The sequence below is a fragment of the Manihot esculenta genome, chromosome 11 (assembly GCF_001659605.2).
Source record: "Manihot esculenta cultivar AM560-2 chromosome 11, M.esculenta_v8, whole genome shotgun sequence".
NCBI lineage: Eukaryota > Viridiplantae > Streptophyta > Magnoliopsida > Malpighiales > Euphorbiaceae > Manihot > Manihot esculenta.
Window position 1 is genome coordinate 12,953,878 of NC_035171.2, and position 27,646 is coordinate 12,981,523.

A 27,646-nucleotide genomic window follows, 5' to 3' on the forward strand; every position below is an offset into this window, starting at 1 on the left:
AAGAAAGTTTATTGGTGGCCAGCGATGAAGAAAGAAGTGGCACAGTTTGTGTCAGCCTGCGAAGTGTGTCAGAGGGTGAAGCTGGAACATCAGAAGCCGGCTGGAATGCTTAACCCGCTACCTATTCCAGAGTGGAAATGGGAGAATATAGCTATGGACTTCGTAGTGGGGTTACCGGCAGCGTCCAACAGATTGGACTCCATATGGGTGATTGTGGACAGACTCACCAAATCTGCTCACTTCATTCCTGTCAGGAGTGGCTATTCTGTGGACAAATTGGCGCAGGTGTATGTGGATGAGATCGTCAGGCTGCATGGGGTTCCTGTTTCGATAGTGTCAGATAGAGGGCCCCAGTTCACCTCCAGGTTTTGGCGGAGTCTGCAGAATGCCATGGGTACTAGATTGGATTTCAGTACTGCCTTTCACCCCCAGACGGACGGACAGTCCGAAAGGACCATCCAGACTATTGAGGATATGCTTAGAATGTGTGTGCTGGACTTTGGCGGTTCTTGGAGGCAGCATCTACCTTTGGTGGAGTTTGCCTATAATAATAGCCATCATGCTAGCATCGGGATGGCTCCATATGAAGCTTTATATGGGAGGAAGTGCAGGTCACCTGTTTGCTGGGAAGAAGTTGGAGAAAAGGCCTTGGCAGGGCCTGAGCTAGTAGAGATCACCAGCAGGGTAGTACTCATAATCTGAGAGAGAATCAAGACTGCTGCAAGCAGACAGAAGAGTTATGCAGACATTCGCAGAAGACAGGTAGAGTTTCAGGAGGGGGATATGGTATTGCTAAAGGTGTCTCCAATGAAAAGAGTGGTTCGCTTTGGGAAGAAAGGTAAACTAGCCCCACGATACATCGGACCCTTTGAAATCTTGCAGAAGATTGGGAATGTGTTGTACAAGCTAGATTTTCCTGCTTCAATGGCAAGAATCCATCCGGTTTTCCATGTTTCAATGTTGAGGAAATTTGTGTCAGATCCGGGCAAGGTTCTTAGTGAGCCTGATGTGGAGATCCAAGAGGATCTCACCTATGTTGAGCAGCCAGTGCGGATCATAGACACCCAGATCAGAAAGCTGAGAAACAAGGAAATACCGATGGTGAAAGTCCTATGGAACCACCACAATATGGAAGAGTGCACCTGGGAGACACGGGAGTCCATGCTCCAGCAATACCCTTATCTTTTCTGAGGTTAGTTCCCTGTGAGTTTTATGTGCTTTGCATGTATGTTATGTGTATGCCATGCTATGTGTTAGTTGAGGAACATTCGGGGATGAATGTTCTTAAGGGGGGGAGAATGTAATACCCGGCTAGACTCCGGTATCGGAATTCCTACCGTCCGGTGGAATCTCGGATGTCAGAGACCTCTAGAAGGGGTAAAACCATGTTTTCATGAAATGTTTTAATGTTTTGATGATTTTAAGTAAAGAGGAAATGAGTTTTTGCATGAAAACAACCTTGGAGGAAAACCCAGGTTCGACCGCCGAATCTCAAGTTCGGCCGCCGAACATGTATGCATTTCGGGTGAGCCTTAGGCCCCCGAAGGCATAAGTGAGGGGAGTCCAGGTTCGGCCGCCGAACCTCAAGTTCGGCCGCCGAACATGGCATGCATGCGGAGGCACATTCGGCCCCCGAACGTGGCCTGGCCAGCCACTATAAAAGGGTCCCTTAGCCGAAAACGGGCGAGTTTTTCCCCATTTTCGGCCAAGGTGAGCTCTCCGCCGTCCCTCACTGATCTTTGATGTTTTTCCTCAAGATCTTTCAAGTTTTTCATGTGTTTTAACTTTGTTTTGAAGATTTGAGCTTTTGAGCAAAGTTTTGGAGCTTGGAGGTTCAAGAATCCAATCTCTCCCACCTTCGAGTTTTAGGTCGTCTCTCTCTCGATCTTCAAGAGGTAAGAGTCGATCTTAAGCTCATTATATGTTTTAAATAAGTTTTATGCAAGATCTATGGGGGTAGAATGCATGTTTAGGTTATAGTTATGTTTATGGGTTTTTGATGAGTTTTTGAGCAATGTGGCTTGTAATGTGTGTTTGATGTGTTGTAGTCGGGGTTTAAGGTAGTTTGAGACCCCTAGGAGCTTGTATGCATGTTTTGGTTGAGCTAAATGCATGATGGTATGAGTTTGGAGGCATTTGTGCATGTTTGAACCAAGTTTCTGCCCTTCGAGAGAAACCAGGTTCAGCAGCCGAAGGGACTTTCGGCTGCCGAACCCTCTTGTGGAAGCAGCCTTCGGCTGCCGAAGCTTGCCCCCGAAAGGAGACTTTCGTCTCTGTCTGGGAGTTTTGGCCGCCGAAAGTGCCGACGAACATGCATGAGTTTCGCCTCTGTCTGGGAGTTTCGGCCGCCGAAGGTGCCGCCGAACCTGCCTGACTTTCGGCTCTAGAGGGACTTTCGGCCGCCGAACCTGCCGCCGAAAGTGCCCTGTCCAGCCTTGCTTTGCATGTTCTTGCATGGATGTTTTGAGATGTTTTAGGGGGTTTTTGGGAGATGTTTTTAGAGTTATGTTCTAGTTGTTTGGTCCCTCATTTGAGTCCACCTGTGTAGGTTCGGACCCGAGGAACCGAGGACCTCAGCAGTGAGTCAGCTGCTTCAGTCAGTGTCAGAGCTAGCCAGAGGTGAGTGGAATAACTCTTATGCTTTTAAATAAATAAATCAGTTTTGAGCATGTTCATGCATCACGGATGCCATGTGATATTTTAGGTTGTTTGCATTAGAAATCACGAATATGTTGCATTGCATAAAATGTTGTTGATGTGGATGAATGTTGAATGATCCATTAGCCCTCATATGTTATGACATGATGATATGGTATGGAAGTCCAGGTGTGGCCTGCACTACGCCCCTGGCACTATGTAAGAGAAAGACCGGACGTGGCCTGCACTACGCCCCCGGCACCATGGAATATGTATGTTATGTTATGTTATGTATAAGAGAAAGACCAGGTGTGGCCTGCACTACGCCCCTGGCATGATTGGATTATGTAGAGGGCTAGATGGTGACAAGTTCATCCTTGATATGATTAGTTGTGATGTGATGCATTCCATGATAGCATGTGTTTTAAATGCTTTATGATTCTGCTCACTGGGCTCTAGTAGCTCACCCCTCTCCCAAATTCCCCAGGTTTGCAGGTACGGGTTAGACAGAGAAGTCAAGAAGAGTAATGAAGTCATGTATGTAATAGTTAGAATGTGGACATGACAGACTGTATTATGATGTATAGATATGTAATGTAACGATATTGAGGTTAGAAGTGTGCTTGACCATAGTATGATGTAATCCCTTTTTGAAACATGATCTTAATGTTATTGATGTCCATGTTTAGCCAACTCAACACTTGTTATGGCACCCAATGGGGGCATTGGTGAGATCCCACAGAGGGGTCAAGTTTATGATTATGTATATGTTCAGTGCATGCACAGGTTGAGTTTGGTGTATGATAGAATGTATGAAAGAAAAGTTTTAAATTTTTATGTATGATTGTTGATCATGTATGGGATTAAACAGGTTTACAGGTAACATGTCAGGCTTGCTACGGGTCCCGGCGGCCTTAAGCCGATCTGGATCCTAGCGCCGGTAGCGGTCCGATTTTCGGGTCGTTACATACTAGCCCTCAAGATGATATGATATGATACGATACAGAAGTCCAGGTGAGGCCTATTCTACGCCCCTGGCAATATGTAAGGGAAAGTCCAAGTGAGGCCCATTCTACGCCCCTGGTATTTTGGATATGTTATGTTATGTTTAAGCGAAAGTCCATATGAGCTCCGTCGAGGGCCGGGCACATTGGAATATGTAGAGGGTTACTGGTGAGAAGTCCATCTTGATGTGAATTATTTGTGTTGTGATGCATTTCATACGAGCATATGTTTATTACACTATTTTTTTTATGTTTTGCTCAATATGAGTATGTTAGAACCAAGCTTGAGGCATGTAATGTTTACTATACTAGAGCATTTGATGAGCGCTCTAGTATTGGGTTTTATGTTTTCAGTTTGTGATACATGCACAGGATGAGCCATGATTCATGAAATGTTTAAGTTTTTGTGTTAATGTATGATCATGTATGGGATTTTATCAGGTACACAGAATGTATAGTAGGCTTGCTACGGGTTCCGGTAATCTTAAGTCGATCTGAATCCTAGCGCCGGTAGCAGTCCGGTTTTCGGGTCGTTACACTTTCTTTTTAGAAAGATCTTTCCTTTTAGGGTCTTTCTTCTTGAGGGAGGAACCAACAGCAGTGCAACACGGCACGATAACATCTCATAAGAAGACGACGTCGTTTTGTGAGGGTCGGAGTACACTAACAGGTACAGTGGCACGTAGATAGGAAGCCAATGATTGCAAGTATTGAAAAGACAGAGAAACCATACAAGTGAAGTAGCAGAATGAGATCACACAGAAGAGTATGAATGCAATTTCACAGACTGCACAGAAAAGCAATAAACACAATTGGTTAAATGATAAAGAAGCTATGAAAAGAGAATATGTCTTGAAGAGAAGGGCATGACAAAAATGAATATTCGCAAGGCAAAATTGACATTATTTATATACCGTTGCAAATTGCAACTGAGTTTATATATATATATATATATTGAAAATAAGATAAAATTATAGTAATTATATTTGTATATTAATCATAATTTAAAAAATAAATAATATCTAAAATTAAAAAAATAAATAAAAATTATAAAACAAAAAAAGTATTACGATAAATAATAATAGGAGCTTGCTCTCCACTATAAATTACACCTCAAATAACCTCTCTTTTACCGATCGCCAATCAAGTATAGGAATGAGTTTAGAGTACAATTGTTATATAAAAAATAAATTAAAAAGAGAGACAAAAAGATAAAATAAAAATAAACTCACTTTGTTTTTAATCTTTTAATACATGTCAAAAATTAAAAAAATCCTAATTAGTATCATTGAGATATTGTTTAATTTATCTAAAATAAGAAAAATTTTAGATTACAAGGGATGTCTACAACAATTTATTAACAAAAAAAAAAAAAAAAAAACACCACAATAGCTTTTAACTTGTCGTATACTATCAACCACTCATTAATGCAGCATAGATACGGTAAAAACAATTAAAGAATGAAAAACGATGTCAGAAATTCATTTTCATTTTGAATCTATATAATTTCCACTATACCATATCACCTATTTTTCAAGTTTGTGATGAAAATAAATACCTCAATTTGCATAAAGAAAGAAAATTCATAATGTTCAATAGCAGCAGGAATAAGAAAGAAGCCAAAGAGGAGAGAAAGAAATTACTAAAGAAAAGCTGAAATTTGAGGAAGAATGGCCGTTTGAGTGCAAATTATTAGTTCATATACAATTCGTGAGTTCCTTATTCTGGTATCATGTATTTAATAATTGATCAATGATTAAAATATATAATAATTTTGAGTTTCAATTTTATATTGAAACTCCAACAGGGAATGACTGATTTGCTTTTTTTTTTTTTTTTATAATCTAAAAAAATATATAATAATTTATTATTATTATTATTATTATTATTATAATATATATATATATATAATAAATTACAATCAATTAACTAAATTAGTTAAATAAAATGAAAAGAAATAATTAATAATTAAATAATATTGTAACCATTGATATTGCTGAAATTAGATTAATAACGTGACTAGAAGTGAGCTGTTTCGTGATTGGCTGGAACCTGCAAGAAAGGAAGCGTGAAGTGGCGGTAGGTACTCACGACAACCACTTCGATACTCAAATTAGTATCTTGAAGGGCAAAGAGAATGTAATTGACTATTTAAAACTTGTGTAGTATTAGAGATAGCGTACTTTTGCCTCTGAGGTCGTTCCCCTTTTATACTGTAAGAAGATGGAGATAAATATAGTGTTTTCTGGAAATCCGGCGATGATGTGGCTAGCTGCTCAATAATTACCAAATAAGTTGGTAATCTCGTGATCTCTGGTGAAATGGGAATGTGTCTGATAACGGCAACTCTGTGTCAAGGTGTTAAAGCGTTTGAATCTCTCTTTTTTATAGTGAGACTGGGCTTCCCACCTGTTCGATTATTGTCATGTGGCCCCTTGATTATGGTGACAGTTCATGACTTACTTTGGGTGGATGTTATGTAATATCAGAGGTTCCTTCACCAGTCTTTGTTTCTTGAGATTCGAAGGGACATCCTTTATCAAGTTTTGGGACATGTGGCCCTTCAAGATTGGCTTCTTGCTTTTCACCTACTGGTCCTTTTAACGGCTGTTGCACTGTTTATCGTGCCCCATTTATCATCTACCATCAAAATCGCTTTTGTAAGGGTCCATCGTCTTCTCCAAGCATCACTTTTACATTTTTCTGCAACTTCTTTTTCAAAGGAATTCATTATGGAAATTTTTTTATCGGATGCCTTCTTCTTTGAAACGGTGGAAGAAGAAGTTTTTTGACCTCCCTCACCTTACTCCATGGGATTTTGGGCGTCTTCAGACTAGCTAGAACTACTGGGTAGAGCTAAAGGAAGATGGGGTTTGCTCGAGGAGAGAGGAAGATGAGGTTTTGGCTTTACTTATAGTGATGGCTAAAGCCTTGAGGAAGATTGAAATTACCCAGGCAGTGAGGAATGCTACCTTGTCCTGGCAGAGCCATCTGCCGGTGAACTGGACCCGCGCTCCTCTCCCCAGCATACCCCTACCTCAGGATTAGGATACTTCCCTTTTCATCCTTTTTATTTCTTGAACTGACTATCTTACTTACTTTTCCTTTTATTTGAAGATATAGCCAGGTCAAGCAGATTCGCCGAGGCGGTGCTTGCTATTCGAAAGGGCAAGGCTGTTGTTACTGAGATTGCCACTCCTATGATAAGCGTGCTCGCCCTTTGGAGGAAGTGATTGTACTTCCCCCTCCTCCTTCCCAATCTACAATCGAGGAACTAGCCACCCTTTAACCTAAGTCTTTGGTCCTTGGTGCCTCTGTTCTTAAATCAGCCCCTGTGCTCCTTGCTGATGCCCCTTCCTCCTCTACTCCTGTGAGTGTTGGGATCGAGTCTTCTTGGCCTGCCAGCATTCAACGTTTGCCTTAGTGCTAAACAGGGCACCTTTTCTCCTTGATGACCCTTTTCTAGGTCTCCTGCTGATCAAGAGTGCCCTATGGCCCTCATATCATCATCATTTAAATGAGATAGAGATGGACGAGCTATTTATTAATGCTATTCATTCTGAGCTGGAGGGTGCCCCTTGTGCCTATGTGGTGAAGGAGCGTTTTAGAACTTTGAGTTGAGAATTTGGCACAAATGAGATGCACAGGAAGCTTTTGGCCGAATAATGTTCAAATTTGAAGACTCGGGTGGCCGAAGTTGAGGGTACAATGAAGGGGACCCTAGAGTCGATGGATAAGTTTCAGGCTGATCTTGACGTGGCCCGTGCTTTTAACCTGTACCTTAAGAGTCCGGTTAAATTTGCCAAGGATCAAGTGGTCTTGTTGCAATGCTAGGTCTTAGAGTTGTAGGCTCAAGTGGAGGGTGCCCTAGCTACCTCCACCAGGGTAGCTGAGCTTAAGGTGGAACTCTAGGAGATAGTGGCCCAAGGCGGGGAGATATTTGTTCAAAGCTAAGATTCTGTGAAGAAGGAGCTAATGAAGCATTTTCCTTCTAAGGATTTCTCTTGGATAGATGATATCCTCCCTGAGGAGGATATCATCCGACTAGGGAGCGTGCCGAGGATACTCATTTTGAGGATGGGCGTGATGAAAATGTACCCTCCGACCGAGTTTCTCCTATCAAAAATATCAATGTAACAGAGACGCGTGCGAATGAGGCTAATGACCCCGCCCTTTTGTAATCTTTTTATATTTAATGAGAATATTTCCTTTGTCTGTCGTTCATATTTTCTATATATAATTTATTCCTTGAGGAAAAAGATTTGCTAATGTGGCTAATACTTATTTATGACATCTAGTCACTGACCCGTGTTGGGTCCATGAAATAAGGAACTTAGTGAATTTCCAGTGACCAACCATAAGATATGGCGGATGCTTGCCTTGTGGTTATAAGTCATGATCTGGCGTAAACTGCCTTATGGCCTTAATTCGTTGGACCAATCGCCTGAGTGGCGGAAATCACCTTGCGACCTGATCTAGTGAAAATTGTCTTGTGGCCTTAATTCGTGAGACCAACACCCAAATGTTCTGGCGGGAATTGCCTTGTGACCTAACTTGACAAACATTGCCTTATGGCCTTAATTTGTGGGACCAATGCCGAGTGGTTTGACGGAAACCGCCTTATTATCTGGCCTGACAAAGTTTGCCTTATGGCCTTAGTTCATGGGTCCAACCTTGATACGAGTAAGGAAATAATACGATGCTTCAAAAATTTAAAATGGAAAACTCTAAATCACGACAAATCAAGTTACTATCACTCAATTCAATGCTTACGAGATGAGAATTATATTGGAAAGCATGGGAGAATAAGGAAACAAGCCACACTCTCTTCAATACATGTGAACGCGCAATAAAATTTCAGATCGCGTAATGCATGTATGGCCAAATTGTATTTAGGCAAATTTTGTTATTTTGGTATTTTAGCATTTTTTGGGATTTGTTTTAAATTAATTTGGCCTATATTAGAAGCCAAATTCGTACAGCCCATATAGAAAGGAGATTTCTCCAAGAGAATTTAGGAAAATGATTTTTAATGTAATCCAGGTTTGACTATTTGACTAAATACCCTTCTTATATTGTAATCACACTTTCTTACAATAGAATTAGGGTTTGAAAACTATAAAAACACCCTTAAGGTGGCAGCCACAAGGAAGCCAATAAATAAAAGATGATTTTATGAATAATATTTGGTTCTTCTCCATTATTTAGCAACTTATTAAGGTTTAACCTTGTGGCGTTCTAATATGGATCTCCTCCATACTTAATTAATTTATCAAGAATTTCTTGTAACATTCTCAAAGTTGGAATCGCTTGATTATCTATTTTTCTAGTCACATTGGTTGGTTAGAGGTGTAGTAGAGCAACCTTCGCTTGATTATCTACGTTTCTAATCACATTGATTGGTTAGGGGTGTGGTAGAACAATCTTCGCTCCATTAACTATGTTTCTATGTTTCTAATCAAACAATTGAAATGATTTTTTTCTTTACTCTTCTTTTTTTATCTCACTTTTTTTTAAAAAAAATCTCACACAACTGAAATAAAAAAAAAATTTCTCTATTTTTTTCTTTTTTTTTTAAGAGAAACTATAATATAAACTGAAATAAAAAATTAATAAGATAGAAAAAAATTAAAAAAAAACTTACGAAACAACTAAGTATAGATAAATAGAAATTTATCTGTCATCGTGCTCTAATACCAACTCATGCGAAACCTAGGATCAATATGTGATAAAAAATCCCATAACACAATTTGATAAAAAACAAAACAAAGATATCTTCTAGAAGGTTGCTCTACTATACCCCTAACCAACGAATGTGATTAGAAACATAGATAATGGAGCGAAGGTTACTCTACCACATCCCTAACCAACCAATGTGATTAGAAACATAGATAATCAAGTGAAGGTTGCTCTACTACACCCCTAACCAACCAATGTGACTAGAAACATAGATAATCAAGCGATTCCAGCTTCGAGAATGTCATAAGAAATTCTTGATAAGTTAACTAAGCATAGAGGAGATCCATATTAGAACGCCACAAGGTTAAACATTGATAAGTTGCTAAATAATAGAGAAGAACCAAATATTATTCATAAAATCATCTTTTATTCATTGCCTTCCTTGTGGCTGCCATCTTAAGGGTGTTTTTATAGCCTTCAGACCCTAATTCTATTGTAAGAAGGTGTAATTACAATATAGGAATGGTATTTAGTCAAATAGTCAAATCTGGATTACATTAAAGATCATTTTCCTATTTTCTCTTGAAGAAATCCCTTTTCTAAATGGGCTGCATGAATTTGGCTTCTAATATAGACCAAATTAATTAAAAACAAATTTCACAAAATGCTAAAATATCAAAATAATAAAAGTAACCTATATGTAATTTGGCCATACATATATTACGCGATCTGAAATTTTTTTGTGCGTTCACATGTATTGAAGAGAGTGTGGCTTGTTTCCTTATTCTTCCATGCTTTCTAAATATAATTCTCATCTCATAAGTCTTGAATTGAGCGATAGTAACTTCATTTGTCATGATTTAGAGTTTTCCATTTTAAATCTTTGAAGCATCGTATTATTTACTTACTCGTATCAATATGTATAACTCTTATGGGCTCTCTATCAGAAGTTGTCGTAGGGATTGCTTCCTCGGGCTTAGACTTTTGCCCTTCTTTTCCTTTTCTCATAAATTTTTAGAGCTTGTCATCTCTTATAAGTCTCTCAATCTCGTTCTTTAATTGTTGGCATTCTTACGTTGTATAGCCATGATCTTCATGGAAACAACAATACTTGGTCATGTCCCGTTTTTTCACCTTCTCGGGATTGAGCTTGGGAAGCCTCCTGATTTCTGTCATTCTTCTTGATCCACATCAAGATATGAGTTCGTGAGTCACTTAGCGGGGTGTAATTTTTGTACTTACTCTGTTTGTCCTTCTTTCGCGAGATGGTGTAGCTCCTGTAATCCCTTTCATGGACTCGTCTCTCGGACTTTGGCTTTGCTTTTGACTTGCCTTTCTGTCTTCTTTTAGTGTCTGGATCTCATCATCCAATTTGATATATTTTTGGATCGTATCTATCAGCTGTTGGTATGTTGTGGCTGGGTTTTTGATTAAGGAATCCATAAACTTGATGTTACATATTTCTTTTTTTTTTTCAATGCCTCACATGCTATCTCATGGTTCAATTCTTCCACCTGTATGGCTTCAACATTGAAACGAGAAATAAAACTCCTTAAAGACTTGCCCTCTCCTTGGTAAATCTTCCGCAGGTCTGAAGAAAGTTTTTTGGGAGGTATACAAGTGATACATCTAGATTTGAATATCCTAATAAACTGTGTAAATTTTTAGATTAGACATAGACTTATGTGTTGATACCATTTCTGAGCAAAACTCGTGAGTCTTGACGGGAACACTCGGCATAACCTGAAATCATTTACACCTTAAAGCTGCATGGTCGTCCTAAAAATGGCTAGATGACTTCGGGGTCAGTCGTTCCATCATACTTATCTAAACTGGGCAACTTGAAATTGGTGGGAAAAGCTTTCGCTAGTATTTCTTCCGAAAGAGGTGAGATACCGTCTAAACTAAAATTCTCTTCCTATTCTTTTTGGTATCTTTATATGGCCCTGATAGAGCATGTTTTAGCCCATATTATCATGATCTTATTGATGTTTATTTACACCTATTCTACCTAATTTTGTGGTTTTAATCATGTTTTATAGGTATTAGGTGTAAAGGAACAATTTGGAGAAAATGCTCTTAAAAATGTCAAAAAGTGCCAAAAACAGAAAAGCCACTTTCGGAAGCCGAAAGTGAAGTTTGGAAGCTGAAACTCAACCACCTTCGGAAGCCGAAAGTCACCCACTTTCGGAAGCACTTTCGAAAGCCGAAAGTCCCCTCCAGATCCGAAACTCCACCACCTTCAGAAGCACCTTCGGCCGCCGAACCTTGCGTCCAGAGCCAAAAGTTCAGCCTCCGAAACTTACCTTAGGCGGCCGAAAGTGCCCCCGAACAGCCTCCTCCTTATTCAATGAGCCAAATCTTGAAGATCACATGTTTCCCACTTTATGCCATGCACATTCAATATTCAAATCAAGGCTCCACCTTCCTCTTTAGTGCATGAATAATGTGGGAAAGGCTTTTTGGACACACCATTGAGCAATTAAAAGACCAAAAAGCCCTTGCAACTCCACATGTGCACATAGAAGGCAAAAGGGCACTTTGGGCAATCTCTCTAAAGATGCAAGAAACCCTAGGCAGCCTCTCAAGACATATTTAAGCATCATATGAAGGCAAGAAGAGATAGATTTTGTTCCATACAACTTCTCCAAGGCTTCTCCAAGGGTTCTTCCTTTAGTTCTTCATCTTTTTGCTTTCTTTTCTTTTATTTTCTATTTTGGTTCAGCCATGAGTGGCTGAAACCTTTATTCTAGTTGAAGTTTGGTTGAAACTAAGGTTGTTTAAAGGGTTGTGAGATCTGAACATAAAGTGTTTGCTTTTGATTAGTTCAATATTCATGCAATTGTGCTTAATTCTAAAGATTGCTTTGTTGTTTTGATCAAATTGGCCACTTGATTCTTGATTGCAAAGTTAATTGATTGTTGGTTAGGATATTTGTTAGTCCGTAATTGCTGAAAATATTCTGACTTAAGAATACTTGGTGTAAAAACTAAGGAATTGCATGATCTAGCAACATCTCATGCGTTTGAGTAGCTAGGATTGGATCTCTCTCATTCTTTATGCAATTGATAATTGTTTTGATGCCTATGGCCCAAGGACATTCCTTGGCAATTTTTTAATTAGTAATTGATTAGAGGACGTTTCCTAATTAATTTAATCATAAGGAGAGACATGGTGGTGAGAAGCGTCTTCCACCCCAATAACTAATCTATTGAATGAATCAAGAAAACCTAAGTTTCAATGATCAACCCAAACAACCAAAGTGGATCCATATCTTCAACTAGACTTTTCTCATATTGATTCCTTCTTTTATTTTGATTACTTGCTGTTTTAATTGGTTTTAATAGTTGTTAGACAAATCAATCTCAAAACCCCCCCTTTTTACTTTTATTGCACTTTACTTTCATTCAACTCTCAATTACTTACTTTCAATTGTGTTTTCAGTTAGTTCTCTTGGTCTTGATTGAGACAAATAAATAGGTAATCAATTCTCTGTGGATTCTATCCTTCACCACTATCTGCAGTTGTAAATTGTTGATAACCAAGAAGGTTATTTTTGACCGGCTTCGATAACCGCACAGTCAGGCCCATACTAACTTCCAATCAACTCCTCGTGGAACCTCATTCGATTCATCTTCATATTCAGACTTACCTTTATGCCGCAATTTGGCTGCTTTCGTTTGGGCTCTTGAAATGTCTACAGAGGCTTCGTCCCTTCTTCCAGGATCCATCTTAGACGCCTCTTACCGAGCTTTATACTGCCCGAGGGTAGCCTGCAATCTTTGAATATACTGGAGTATCTGCTTGTTGTTTAAATTATTAAGGTCTACTTTGTTGATCACTAGAGGTGTATTCTCTCAGTTATCTGGGACAGAGAAAATGATGACTGTAACGACCCGGAAACCAGACAGCTATCGGCGCTAGGATTCAGATCGACTTAAGGTCGCCGGAACTCGTAGCAAGCCTACTATACATCCTGTGTACCTGATAAAATCCCATATATGATCATACATTTTCATAAAACTTAAACATTTCCAAGAAACCAAGCTTAACCTGTGCATGTATCATAAACTAAAAACATAAAACCCATACTAGAGCCCTCATTATATGCTCCAGTATGGTTAACATACATGCCTCAACTTGGTTCAACATAACATATACATAAAACTTTTACATAAAGATCATGTAAACCGGGATTATAAAACTATCATTAGGGCAAAGCACAATTCTAATCCATAAGATATTACATGTCCACTACTATTCTATTACATTAAAACTGTACCAAAAGTTATGCTGACTCTTTCAAGCTTTCTGTGCTCTTGCAAACCTGGAATTAGGGGAAAGGGATAAGCTATAAGAGCCTAGTGAGCAGAACCATAAAAACAGTTTAATAAACATATGATCATATGAAATGCGTCACAACACAAACAATTCACATCAAGATAGACTTGTCACCAGTAACCCTCTACATAATCTAATGTGCCTAGCCCACTACGGGTGCTCCTCAAGACTTTCACTTAAACATAACATAACATATCCAATATGCCAGGAGCGTAGAATGGGCCTCACTTGGACTTTTCCTTACATAATGTGTAACGACCTGAAAATCGGACCGCTATCGGCGCTAGGATCCAGATCGGCTTAAGGCCGCCGGGACCCGTAGCATGCCTGACATATAACCTGTAAACCTGTATAATCCCATACATGATCAACAACATACATAAAAATTAAAACTTTTCTTTCCAAATACATCAACCAAACTCAACCTGTGCATATACATTAACATAACATTGATCCCTCTGTGGGATCTCATCAGTGCCCCCAATGGGTGACATAACATATGTTGAGTTGGTTTACATAAACATCATAAAAGTCTCTAAGATCATGTAATAAAAGGGATAACAACAATCTATGGTCAAGCACACCTCTAACATCCATAAACATCATCTCATTACATATCTATACTGATTAAGACATTACATTACAATTTGATCATGTCCATTGCTAGCTATTACATAACCATGACTTCTTTACTCCATCCGGACTCCTGCTCTATACTGTACCTGCAAGCCTGGGGGTAAAGGGTGGGGGGTGAGCTAAAAGCCCAGTGAGCAGAACTATAAAACATATTAACATTATGCTCTATGAAATGCATCATAACACAGACAATTCACATAAGGGTTGGGTGAACTTGTCACCAATTAGTCCAAGCTAACTCTGTGCCAGGCCGTAGCATGGGGTCCTGGTCTTCCTGTCATAACATACATTACTTACCATTGCCCCAGGGCCTCCTCTAGGCTCCTGGCCTTCGAGTCCCATAACCGTGCCAGGCCGTAGAATGGGGTCCTGGTCTTTCCTTACTCTGTGCCAGGCCGTAGAAGGTCCTGGTCTTCCTGTCATGGACTAATTGGGTCATCCAATATTCACCCACATCAACAACAATCGATGCAATGCGGCATATTCGTGAAAACTAATGCAATCATCCTATTGCATAATCATGATGCATGAAACATGATAAAACATTTAATTTCTCAATTTAAAAGATTAAGTTTAGTTTCACTCACCTCTGGCTGACTCTGACAACAGCGAAGCAGCTGAACTCACTGCTGGGGTCCTCGGTTCCTCGGGTCCGAACCTACACAGGTGGACTCAAATGAGGGACCAAACACACCTGAACATAACTATAAACTACTCCCCAAAAACCCCCTAAAACATCACGAAGCAACCATAGAAAAACATGCAAAGGAGGTCTGGACAGGGCACTTTCGGCGGCAGGTTCGGCGGCCGAAAGTCCCTCCAGAGCCGAAAGTCAGGCAGGTTCGGCGGCACCTTCAGCGGCCGAAACTCCCAGACAGAGACAAAACTCATGCATGTTCGGCAGCACTTTCGGCGGCCGGAACTGCTAGACAGAGACAAAAGTCTCCTTTCGGGGGCAGGCTTGGGCAGCCGAAAGGCCTGCCTCCCCGGCCATGTTCGGCGGTCGAAAGTTCTTTGGCTGCCGAACCTGGTTTCTGCCAAAGGGCAGAAACTTGGCTCCTTTTGCACATTTCGCCTCCCAACCTTCCAAACATGCATCAAACCTATTCTACAACACACATACACAAGCATACATGTTCCTAGGGGCCTCAAACCATCATAAACCTCATCTACAACACATCAAGCATCCACATTGTTCATGAACATACATTTATACCCATAAACATAACCATAACCTAAACATGCATTCTAACCCATAGATCTACTTAAAACTTACTTAAAACATGCAATGAGCTTAAGATCAGCTCTTACCTCTTGAAGATCGAGAGAGAGACGACCTAAACTCGAAGTTGGGAGAGATTGGGTTCTTGAACCTCCAAGCTCCAAAACTTTGCTCAAAAGCTCAAATCTTCAAAACAAAGTTAAAACAAATGAAAATCTTGAAAGATCTAGAGGAAAAACATCAAAGATTGGTGAGGGACGGCGGAGAGCTCACCTTGGCCGAAAATGGGGAAAAAGCTCGCCCGTTTTCGGCTAAGGGACCCTTTTATAGTGGCTGGCCAGACCACGTTCAGGGGCCGAACGTGCCTCCGCATGCATGCCATGTTCGGCGGCCGAACTTGAGGTTCGGCGGCCGAACCTGGACTTCCTCACTTATGCCTTCGGGGGCCTAAGGCACACCCGAAATGCCTGTATGTTCGGCGGCCGAACTTGAGTTTCGGCAGCCGAACCTGAGTTTTCCTCCAAGGCTATTTTCATGCAAAAACTCATTTTCTTCCATGCTTAAAGTATAAAACACATTAAAACATTTTATAAAAACATGGTTTTACCCTTCTAGAGGCTTCCGACATCCGAGATTCCACAGGACGGTAGGAATTCCGATACCGGAGTCTAGCCGGGTATTACATTCTCCCCCCTTAAGAACATTCATCCCCGAATGTTCCTCAACTAGCACATGCATAGAATCATCACATCATACACATAAAACACATAGAGACTAACCTTAAAAGAGATGAGGATATTGCCGGAGCATAGACTCCCGTGTCTCCCAAGTGCACTCTTCCAAATTGTGGTGGTTCCAAAGGACCTTCACCATCGGGATTTCCATGTTCCTTAGCTTTCTGATCCGGGTGTCTAGGATCCGTACCGGCTGCTCAACATAGGTGAGATCCTTTTGGATCTCCACATCAGGCTCACTAAAAACCTTGCCCGGATCTGACACGAACTTTCTCAACATAGAAACATGGAAAACCGGATGGATTCTCTCCATTGAAGCAGGTAAATCCAGCTTGTACGATACATTCCCAATCTTTTGCAAGACCTCAAAGGGTCCGATGTACCGCGGAGCCAGCTTACCTTTCTTCCCAAACCGAACCACTCCTTTCATTGGAGACACCTTGAGCAATACCAGATCCCCCTCCTGAAACTCTACTTGCCTTCTGCGGATGTCTGCATAACTCTTCTGTCTGCTTACAGCAGTCTTGATTCTTTCTCTGATTAAAGGTACCACCCTGCTGGTGATTTCTACAAGCTCAGGCCCTGCCAAGGCCTTTTCTCCAACTTCTTCCCAGCAAACGGGTGACCTGCACTTCCTTCCATATAAAGCTTCATATGGAGCCATCCCGATGCTAGCATGATGGCTGTTATTGTAGGCAAACTCCACCAAAGGTAGATGCTGCCTCCAAGAACCGCCAAAGTCCAGCATACACATTCTTAGCATATCTTCTATGGTCTGGATGGTCCTCTCTGACTGTCCGTCTGTCTGTGGATGGAAGGCAGTACTGAAATCCAACCTGGTACCCATGGCATCCTGCAGACTCCGCCAAAACCTGGAGGTGAACTGGGGTCCCCTATCTGACACTATAGAAATAGGAACCCCATGCAGTTTGACTATCTCATCAACATACACCTGCGCCAACTTGTCTACAGAATAGCCACTCCTGACAGGGATGAAGTGAGCAGATTTGGTGAGTCTGTCCACAATCACCCATATGGAGTCCAATCTGTTGGACATCGCCGGTAACCCCACTACGAAGTCCATAGCTATATTCTCCCATTTCCACTCTGGAATAGGTAGCGGGTTAAGCATTCCAGCCGGCTTCTGATGTTCCAGCTTCACCCTCTGACACACTTCGCAGGCTGACACAAACTGTGCTACTTCTCTCTTCATAGCTGGCCACCAATAAACTTTTTTCAGATCTTGATACATCTTGGTGTCTCCGGGGTGAATGCTGTATCTCGCATTATGAGCCTCTCTCATAATGTCTCCTTTTAGTCCTATGTCATCTGGTACACATAAACGACTCCCATAGCGGAGGATCCCCTTGTTGTCGAATCTGAACTCGCTGTCTTTGCCTGACTGAACAGTCCTGGCAATCTTCACTAACTCTGGGTCCTCATGCTGTTTCTGAGCCACTTGCTCCAGAAACACAGGTGTCACTGTCATCTGGGACACTAAAGCACCTGTACCAGACAACTCCAACTGTAGACCTTCATCAATGAGCTTGTAAAACTCCTTCACCACTGGTCTCCTCTCTGCCGTGATGTGGGATAGACTGCCTAGTGACTTCTGGCTTAGGGCGTCTGCCACGACATTCGCCTTACCCGGATGATACTGAATCTTGCAATCATAGTCACTCAGCAGCTCTACCCATCTCCTCTGTCTCAAGTTCAAATCTCTTTGACTCAGGATGTACTGCAGGCTTTTATGATCTGTGAAGATCTCACATTTTACCCCATAGAGGTAGTGCCTCCACATCTTGAGTGCAAAGATTACTGCTGCCATCTCAAGGTCATGTGTGGGGTAATTCAACTCATGCTTCTTTAGCTGTCTAGAAGCATAAGCAATCACCCTCTCATTCTGCATTAGTACACAACCCAGTCCCACACGGGACGCATCACAAAAGACTGTAAAGTCTGCATCACTAGATGGCAGAGCTAACACTGGTGCTGAAGTCAACCTCTTCTTAAGCTCTTAAAAACTCTCTTCGCACTGGTCAGTCCACATGAACTTCTGATTCTTCCTGGTCAGTCTGGTCAGAGGGGCTGCTATTTTCGAGAAGTCCTAAACGAACCTCCTGTAGTAACCTTCCAAACCTAAGAAACTTCTAATCTCTGTCACTGAAGTGGGTCTAGGCCAGTTAGCCACAGCTTCTACCTTCTTGGGGTCTACCTCTATACCATTTTCTGACACCACATGCCCCAAGAATGACATGCTCCTCAGCCAGAACTCACACTTAGAGAACTTGGCATACAAGCCATGTTCCCTCAAGGTCTGTAGAACCAACCTCAGATGATGGGCATGCTCCTTCGCATTCCTGGAATACACTAGGATATCATCTATGAAGACGATAACAAAGTGATCCAGGTATTGGCTAAACACTCTGTTCATGAGGTCCATGAATGCTGCAGGGGCGTTGGTTAACCCGAACGGCATCACAAGGAACTCAAAATGCCCATATCTGGACCTGAAAGCTATCTTTGGCACATCTTCTTCTCTGATTCTCAGCTGATGATACCCAGATCTCAAATCTATTTTGGAGAAACAACCCGCTCCTGCTAGCTGGTCGAATAGATCGTCGATCCTTGGCAATGGGTACTTGTTCTTGGTAGTGACTTTGTTCAACTGCCTGTAGTCGATACAAAGTCTAAGGGATCCATCCTTCTTTCTCACAAACAAAACTGGAGCACCCCAGGGTGAGGTACTCGGTCGGATGAAGCCCTTGTCTACCAGCTCCTGTAACTGCTCCTTCAACTCTTTCAATTCTGCTGGCGCCATCCTATAGGGAGGGATAGAGATCGGTCGCGTTCCAGGCATTAGTTCTATCTCGAACTCTATCTCCCTAGCAGGTGGTAAACCTGGCAGCTCGTCTGGGAACACATCTAAGAACTCTCTAACCACTGGCACCGAGGCGGGCTCTCTAACCTGACTGCTAAGCTCTCTCACATGAGCCAAATACCCCTGACATCCCTTCCTGAGCAACCTTCAAGCCTGAAGAGCTGATATTAGACCTCTAGGTGTACCCCTCTTGTCTCCTCTGAAGACAACCTCAGACCCATCCTGACCTCTGAACCTGACTACCTTGTCCCTGCAGTCCAAGGTAGCACCATGGGTAGATAACCAGTCCATCCCTAGTATGACGTCAAAATCTGTCAAATCTAGAACCACTAGGTCGGCGGACAAGCATCTTCCCTCAACAAACACAGGACTAGACTGGCAGACTGACTCTGCCACTGATGGATCACACTTGGGTCCACTGACCCAGAGAGGACACTCTAACCCAGAAGTCATCAGACCCAATCTCCCCACGGCTCTCGGAGCAATAAAAGAATGAGATGCACCAGGGTCCGTCAAGGCATACACATCTGAACAACCAATGATTAAGTTACCTGCCACCACGGTGTTAGATGCATCTGCCTCCTGCTGTGTCATTGTGAAGATCCGTGCTGGAGCTGATGGACCTTCACCTCTGAAACCCGCTGAAGAAGAGGCTGCCCCTCTCCCTCTGCCTCTGCCACTGGCCTGAGTCATGGCTGGAGCTGCTGGCTGCGCTACACTGCCTGAGGCTGTCTGCTGGGACTGAGCCATCGGGACTGCTCTTGGACATTCTCGAGCCATATGCCCCTCCTGACCACATCTGAAACAGGCGTTTGTCCCAAACCAACATACTCCCTTGTGTGGCCTACCACACTTCGCACAAACTGCATTATCAGCACCAGAGCTTGAGCCACTCCCAAATCCCAGACTGGACTTGACTTTGCTCCAGAACTTGTTCTTCTTACCCTTGGGTTTACCCCATCTCTTACTGTAACGACCCGAAAATCGGACCGCTACCGGCGCTAGGATCCAGATCGGCTTAAGGCCGCCGGGACCCGTAGCAAGCCTGACATATAACCTGTAAACCTGTATAATCCCATACATGATCCACAACATGTATAAAATTTAAAACTTTTCTTTCCATGAACATCAACCAAGCTCAACCTGTGCATAACATTAACATAACATTAATCCCTCTGTGGGATCTCATCTGTGCCCTCAAAGGGTAACATAACCTGTGTTGAGCTGGTTTACATAAATGACATAAAATAACCAAGATCATGTATAAAAAGGGATACAACATTCTATGGTCAAGCACACACTAACATCCATAAAACTCATTACATAACTATACTGTACTTTTACATTACAATTTGATCATGTCCATTGCTATCTATAACATACGCATGACTTCTTTACTCTATCCGGACTCCCGCACTATACTGAACCTGCAAGCCTGGGGGTAAAGGGAGAGGGGTGAGCTAAAAGCCCAGTGAGTAGAGCTATTAAAACACATTAACACTATGCTCTATGAAATGCATCATAACACAAACAATTCACATAAGGGTTGGGTGAACTTGTCACCAATTAGTCCAAGCTAACATAGTGCCAGGCCGTAGCATGGGGTCTTGGTCTTCCTGTCATACATACATTACTTACCATTATCCCAGGGCCTCCTCTGGGCTCCTGGTCTTCGAGTCCACAATCATGCCAGGCCGTAGAATGGGGTCCTGGTCTTTCATTTCCGTGCCAGGCCGTAGAATGGGGTCCTGGTCTTCCTGTCATGGACTAATTGGGTCATCCAACATTCACCCACATCAACAACAATCGATGCAATGCGGCATATTCGTGAATACTAATGCAATCATCCTATGGCATAATCATGATGCATGAAACATGATAAAACATTTAATTTAAAAGATTAAGTTTAGTTCCACTCACCTCTGGCTGACTCTGACAACACCGAAGCAGCTAAACTCACTGCTGGGGTCCTCGGTTCCTCGGGTCCGAACCTACACAGGTGGACTCAAATGAGGGACCAAACATGCTAGAACATAACTCTAAACTACTCCCCAAAAACCCCCTAAAACATCCTGAAAATATCACATAGAGGTATGCATGAAATGGCTGAACAGGGCACTTTCGGCGGCACCTTCGGCGGCCGAAAGTCCTGGACAGATCCGAAAGTCAGGCACTTTCGGCGGCACCTTCGGCGGCCGAAAGTCCCAGACAGAGACGAAAGTCTCTTTTCGGGGGCTACTTCGGCAGCCGAATGCTGCCTCCACAAAGGGGGTTCGGCGGCCGAAACTCCCTTCGGCGGCCGAACCTGGTTTCTGCCAGAAGGGCAGAAACTTGGTTCACATGAACCCCTTGCCTCCCAAAACCTCAAATCAAGCATAAACTAGTTCTAAAACATGCATTCATATCATACATTACACCTAGGGGTCTCAAACTAGCATATACCCCAACTACAACACTTCAAACACACAAACATCAACATACATTGCTCAGATCATCAAAATAACCCATAAACTCAACATATAACCTAACATGCATTTCTACCCATAGATCTTGCATAAAACTTATTTAAAACACATAAGGAGCTTAAGATCGGCTCTTACCTCTTGAAGATCGAGAGGGAGATGACCTAAACTTGGAGATCCACGAAAATGAGCTCCTGAGTTCCCAAAGCTCCAAAACTTGTTTCAAAAGCTTAAATCTTCAAAACCAAGTGAAAACAAGTGAAAATCTTGAAAGATTTAGAGGAAGAACATCAAAAATGGGTGAGGGACGGCGGAAAGCTCACCTTGGCCGAAAATGGGGAAAAGCTCGCCTGTTTTCGGCTAAGGGACCCTTTTATAGTGGCTGGCCAGACCACGTTCGGGGGCCGAATGTGCCTCCGCATCCATGCAATGTTCGGCGGCCGAACTTGACTTTCGGCGGCCGAACCTGGACTTCCCTCACTCATGCTTTCGGGGGCCTAACGTGCCTCCAAAACGCATGCATGTTCGGCGGCCGAACTTGGCTTTCGGCGGCCGAACCTGGGTTTTCCTCTAAGGACTTTTTCATGCAAAAACTCATTCAATTTCATACTCAAAACCATTAAAACATGAAAACATTTCATAAAAACATGATTCTACCCTTCTAGAGGTCTCCGACATCCGAGATTCCACCGGACGGTAGGAATTTCGATACCGGAGTCTAGCCGGGTATTACATTCTCCCCCCCTTAAGAACATTCGTCCCCGAATGTTCCTCAACTAGCACATGCAAGGTAAACAACACAACCTACACATAAAACACATAGAGACTAACCTTAAAAGAGATGAGGATATTGCCGGAGCATGGACTCCCGTGTCTCCCAAGTGCATTCTTCTATATTGTGGTGGTTCCACAGGACTTTCACCATCGGGATTTCCTTGTTTCTCAGCTTCCTGATCTGGGTGTCTAGGATCCGTACTGGTTGCTCAACATAGGTGAGATCCTCTTGGATCTCCACATCAGGCTCATTAAGAACCTTGCCCGGATCTGACACGAACTTTCTCAACATAGAAACATGGAAAACCGGATGGATTCTCTCCATTGAAGCAGGTAAATCCAGCTTGTACGATACATTCCCAATCTTTTGCAAGACTTCAAAGGGTCCGATGTACCGCGGAGCCAGCTTACCTTTCTTCCCAAAGCGAACCACTCCTTTCATTGGAGACACCTTGAGCAATACCAGATCCCCCTCCTGAAACTCTACTAGTCTTCTGCGGATGTCTGCATAACTCTTCTGTCTGCTTGCAGCAGTCTTGATTCTTTCTCTGATTAAGGGTACCACCCTGCTGGTGATCTCTACTAGTTCAGGCCCTGCTAAGGCCTTTTCTCCAACTTCTTCCCAGCATACAGGTGACCTGCACTTCCTCCCATATAATGCTTCATATGGAGCCATCCCGATGCTAGCATGATGGCTGTTATTGTAGGCAAACTCCACCAAAGGTAGATGCTGCCTCCAAGAACCGCCAAAGTCCAGCACACACATTCTGAGCATATCCTCTATGGTCTGGATGGTCCTTTCTGATTGTCCGTCCGTCTGTGGGTGGAAGGCAGTACTGAAATCCACTCTAGTACCCATGGCATCCTGCAGACTCCGCCAAAACCTGGAGGTGAACTGGGGCCCTCTATCTGACACTATAGAAACAGGAACCCCATGCAGTCTGACTATCTCATCAACGTACACCTGCGCCAACTTGTCCACAGAATAGCCACTCCTGACAGGGATGAAGTGAGCAGATTTGGTGAGTCTGTCCACAATCACCCATATGGAGTCCAATCTGTTGGACGTCGCCGGTAACCCCACTACGAAATCCATAGCTATATTCTCCCATTTCCATTCTGGAATAGGTAGCGGGTTAAGCATTCCAGCCGGCTTCTGATGTTCCAGCTTCACCCTCTGACACACTTCGCAGGCTGACACGAACTGTGCCACTTCTTTCTTCATAGCTGGCCACCAATAAACCTTCTTTAGATCCTGATACATCTTGGTGGCTCCGGGGTGAACGCTGTATCTTGCATTATGAGCCTCTCTCATAATGTCTCCTTTTAGCCCTATGTCATCTGGTACACATAAACGACTCCCATAGCGGAGGATCCCCTTACTGTCAAATCTGAACTCATTGTCCTTGCCTGACTGAACAGTCCTGGCAATCTTCACTAACTCTGGGTCCTCATGCTGTTTCTGAGCCACCTGCTCCAGAAATACGGGTGTCACTTTCATCTGAGCGACCAAGGCACCTGTACCAGACAACTCCAACTGTAGACCCTCATTAATGAGTTTGTAAAACTCCTTCACCACTGGTCTTCTCTCTGCCGTGATGTGGGATAGACTGCCTAGTGACTTCCGGCTTAGGGCGTCTGCCACAACATTCGCCTTACCCGGATGATACTGAATCTTGCAATCATAGTCACTCAGCAACTCTACCCATCTTCTCTGTCTCAAGTTCAAATCTCTTTGACTCAGGATGTATTGCAGGCTCTTATGATCTGTAAAGATCTCGCATTTAACCCCATAGAGGTAGTGCCTCCACATCTTGAGTGCAAAGATTACTGCTGCCATCTCAAGGTCATGTGTGGGGTAATTCAACTCATGCTTCTTTAGTTGCCTAGAAGCATAAGCAATCACCCTCTCATTCTGCATAAGCACACAACCCAGTCCCACTCGGGACGCATCACAAAAGACTGTAAAGTCCTCTCCACTTGATGGCAGAGCTAAAACTGGTGCTGAAGTCAACCTCTTCTTGAGCTCTTCAAAACTTTCCTCGCACTGGTCGGTCCACTGAAACTTCTGATTCTTCCTGGTTAGTCTGGTCAGAGGAGCTGCAATTTTTGAGAAGTCCTGAACGAACCTCCTGTAGTAACCTGCCAAACCCAAGAAACTCCTAATCTCTGTTACTGAAGTGGGTCTAGGCCAGTTAGCCACAGTCTCTGTCTTCTTGGGGTCTACCTCAATCCCATTCTCTGACACTACATGCCCCAAGAACGAAATGCTCCTCAGCCAGAACTCACATTTTGAGAACTTGGCATACAAGCCACGCTCCCTTAAAGTCTGCAGAACCAACCTCAGATGATGGGCATGCTCCTCTGCATTCCTGGAATACACTAAGATATCACCTATGAAGACAATAACAAAGTGATCCAGGTACTGGCTAAACACTCTGTTCATGAGGTCCATGAATGCTGCAGGGGCGTTAGTTAACCCGAACGGCATCACAAGGAACTCAAAATGCCCATATCTGGTCCTGAAAGCCGTCTTTGGCACATCCTCTTCCCTGATCCTCAACTGATGATACCCGGACCTCAGATCTATTTTGGAGAAACAACCCGCTCCTGCTAGCTGGTCGAATAGATCGTCGATCCTTGGCAATGGGTATTTGTTCTTGGTAGTGACTTTGTTCAACTGCCTGTAGTCGATACAAAGTCTAAGAGATCCATCCTTCTTTCTCACAAACAGAACTGGAGCACCCCAGGGTGAGGTACTCGGTCGGATGAAGCCCTTGTCTACCAGCTCCTGTAACTGCTCCTTCAACTCCTTCAATTCTGCTGGCGCCATCCTGTAGGGAGGGATAGAGATCGGTCGAGTTCCAGGCATCAGTTCTATTTCAAACTCTATCTCCCTAGCAGGTGGTAAACCTGGCAGCTCGTCTGGGAACACATCTAAGAACTCTCTAACCACTGGCACCGAGGCGGGCTCTCTAACCTGACTATTAAGCTCTCTCACATGAGCCAAATACCCCTGACATCCCCTCCTGAGCAACCTACGAGCCTGAAGAGCTGATATCAGACCTCTAGGTGTACCCCTCTTGTCTCCTCTGAAGACGACCTCAGACCCATCCTGACCTCTGAACCTGACTACCTTGTCCCTGCAGTCCAAGGTAGCACCATGGGTAGATAACCAGTCCATCCCTAGAATGACGTCAAAGTCTGTCAAATCTAGAACCACAAGGTCGGCGGACATGCATCTCCCCTCAACAAAAACTGGACTACACTGACAGACTGACTCTGCCACTGATGGATCACACTTGGGTCCACTGACCCAGAGAGGACACTCTAACCCAGAAGTCATTAGACCTAACCTCCCCACTGTAACGACCCCAAAATGGACCGTCACCGGCGCTAGGATTCAGGTCGGCTTAAGGCCGCCAGAACCCGTAGCAAGCCTGCTATACTCTCTGTGTACCTGTAAACCTCATACATGATCATACATTTTATGTGAAAATAAAACTCTTTTCTGAACCAAGGCTTAACCTGTGCATGCACTATCTCTGTACTCTGTACTCATGTACTCTGTACTCTGTATCCCTGACTAGAGCTTGCTCTAGATGGGTTAACTCATACCTGTTAAGCCTGGTTCTCACATACAGGAAAACATATACACATATACAGATCATGTACAAAACATACATCACTAGGTCTAGCAACAACTATTACATCTCTTTAATATTACATGTCCACTCTAAGCTATTACAGATCTCTTTACTTTTCCTGTACTCTGCTGGACTGTCCCTGTACACTGTACACTGAACCTGCAAAACTGGGGTTAAGGGAGTGGGATGAGCTCTATAGCCCAGTGAGTAGAACAGTAAAACATCTCAGTAAACTATGATCTCATGGAATGCACCATATCACAGACAAGCCACATCAAGAGTAAACCTGTCACCACATAGTCCCAGTAACTCTGTGCCAGGGCGTAGAATCGAGCACCTGGTCTTCCTGTCATATATGTATATGTGTATATAACACCTGTGTACTTACCATTGCCAGGGCGTAGTCAAAGGCTCCTGGACTTTGCTATATACCTGCCAGGGCGTAGTCAAAGGCTCCTGGACTTTGCTATACGTGCCAGGGCGTAGTCAAAGGCTCCTGGACTTCCTGTCTGAGACTATTGGATCATTCAGCATTCACTCACATCATCAAATAACGATGCAATGCAACATATTCGTGAATACTAATGCAATCATCCTATGGCATAAACATGATGCATGAGATATGCTCAAAAGCAGTTTGTAGTTCAATTAAAAGTCATAAGTTTAGTTCCACTCACCTCGGGCTAACTGGACTGACTGACTCTGCAGGTTCTAAACCTCTGGAGCAGTACTCACTGCTGCTCTCTCTGGTTCCTCTGGTCTGTACCTATATAGATGGACTCAAATGAGGGACCAAATAAGCTTATGACCAACTCTATTAAACTCCCCAAGAATCCCCTTATACTCACTCTAATAGTCATGCAAAGCAAGCAAAGGAAAGCTGGACAGAACACTTTCGGCGGCAGGTTCGGCGGCCGAATGTCCTCTCCAGAGACGAAACTCTAGCACCTTCGGCGGCCGAATCTCTATGTTCGGCGGCCGAACCCTTTCGGGGGCAAGTTTCGGAGGCCACAAGGCACTCCAGAGACGAAAGTCTCTATCCTTCGGTGGCACCTTCGGCGGCCGAATCCCCCAAACAGAGCCGAACATGCAAAACACTCGGGGGCAAGCTGTGACAGCCTAAGCCACCATGCAAGAGGTTCGGCGGCCGAATGAACTTTCGGCTGCCAAACCTGAGTTCATCCAGAACTCAGCTTCAATGACAACCTATCTCCTCCTTCCCTTCAATAACTCCAAACATGCATATACCAACTCCTCAACACACATATACATAAGTATATGATCACAGGGGTCCAAAACTATCTAATAACCCCAAACAACAAATCAAACATAACACATAAACATATATACATGCATAACTCATCAAAAACACTATTTCTCACTTAAACATGCATCTCTCTCCCTTAACTTCCATAAAACCTTCAAAAAACTTAAAAACATGTTCAAGAGCATCACTTACCTCCTGTAACACGAAGATGAATACTCTGAACAAGAAAAAACGGACCAACTCTCCTCAAACTCTCAAACTCTCACAAACGTAGCTTTTGCTTCAAACCATTCAAACCCTTGAGCAACACTCTGCATGAGCTGCTCAAACGCAGCAAATAAACCATAGGAGACGTGGCCAAG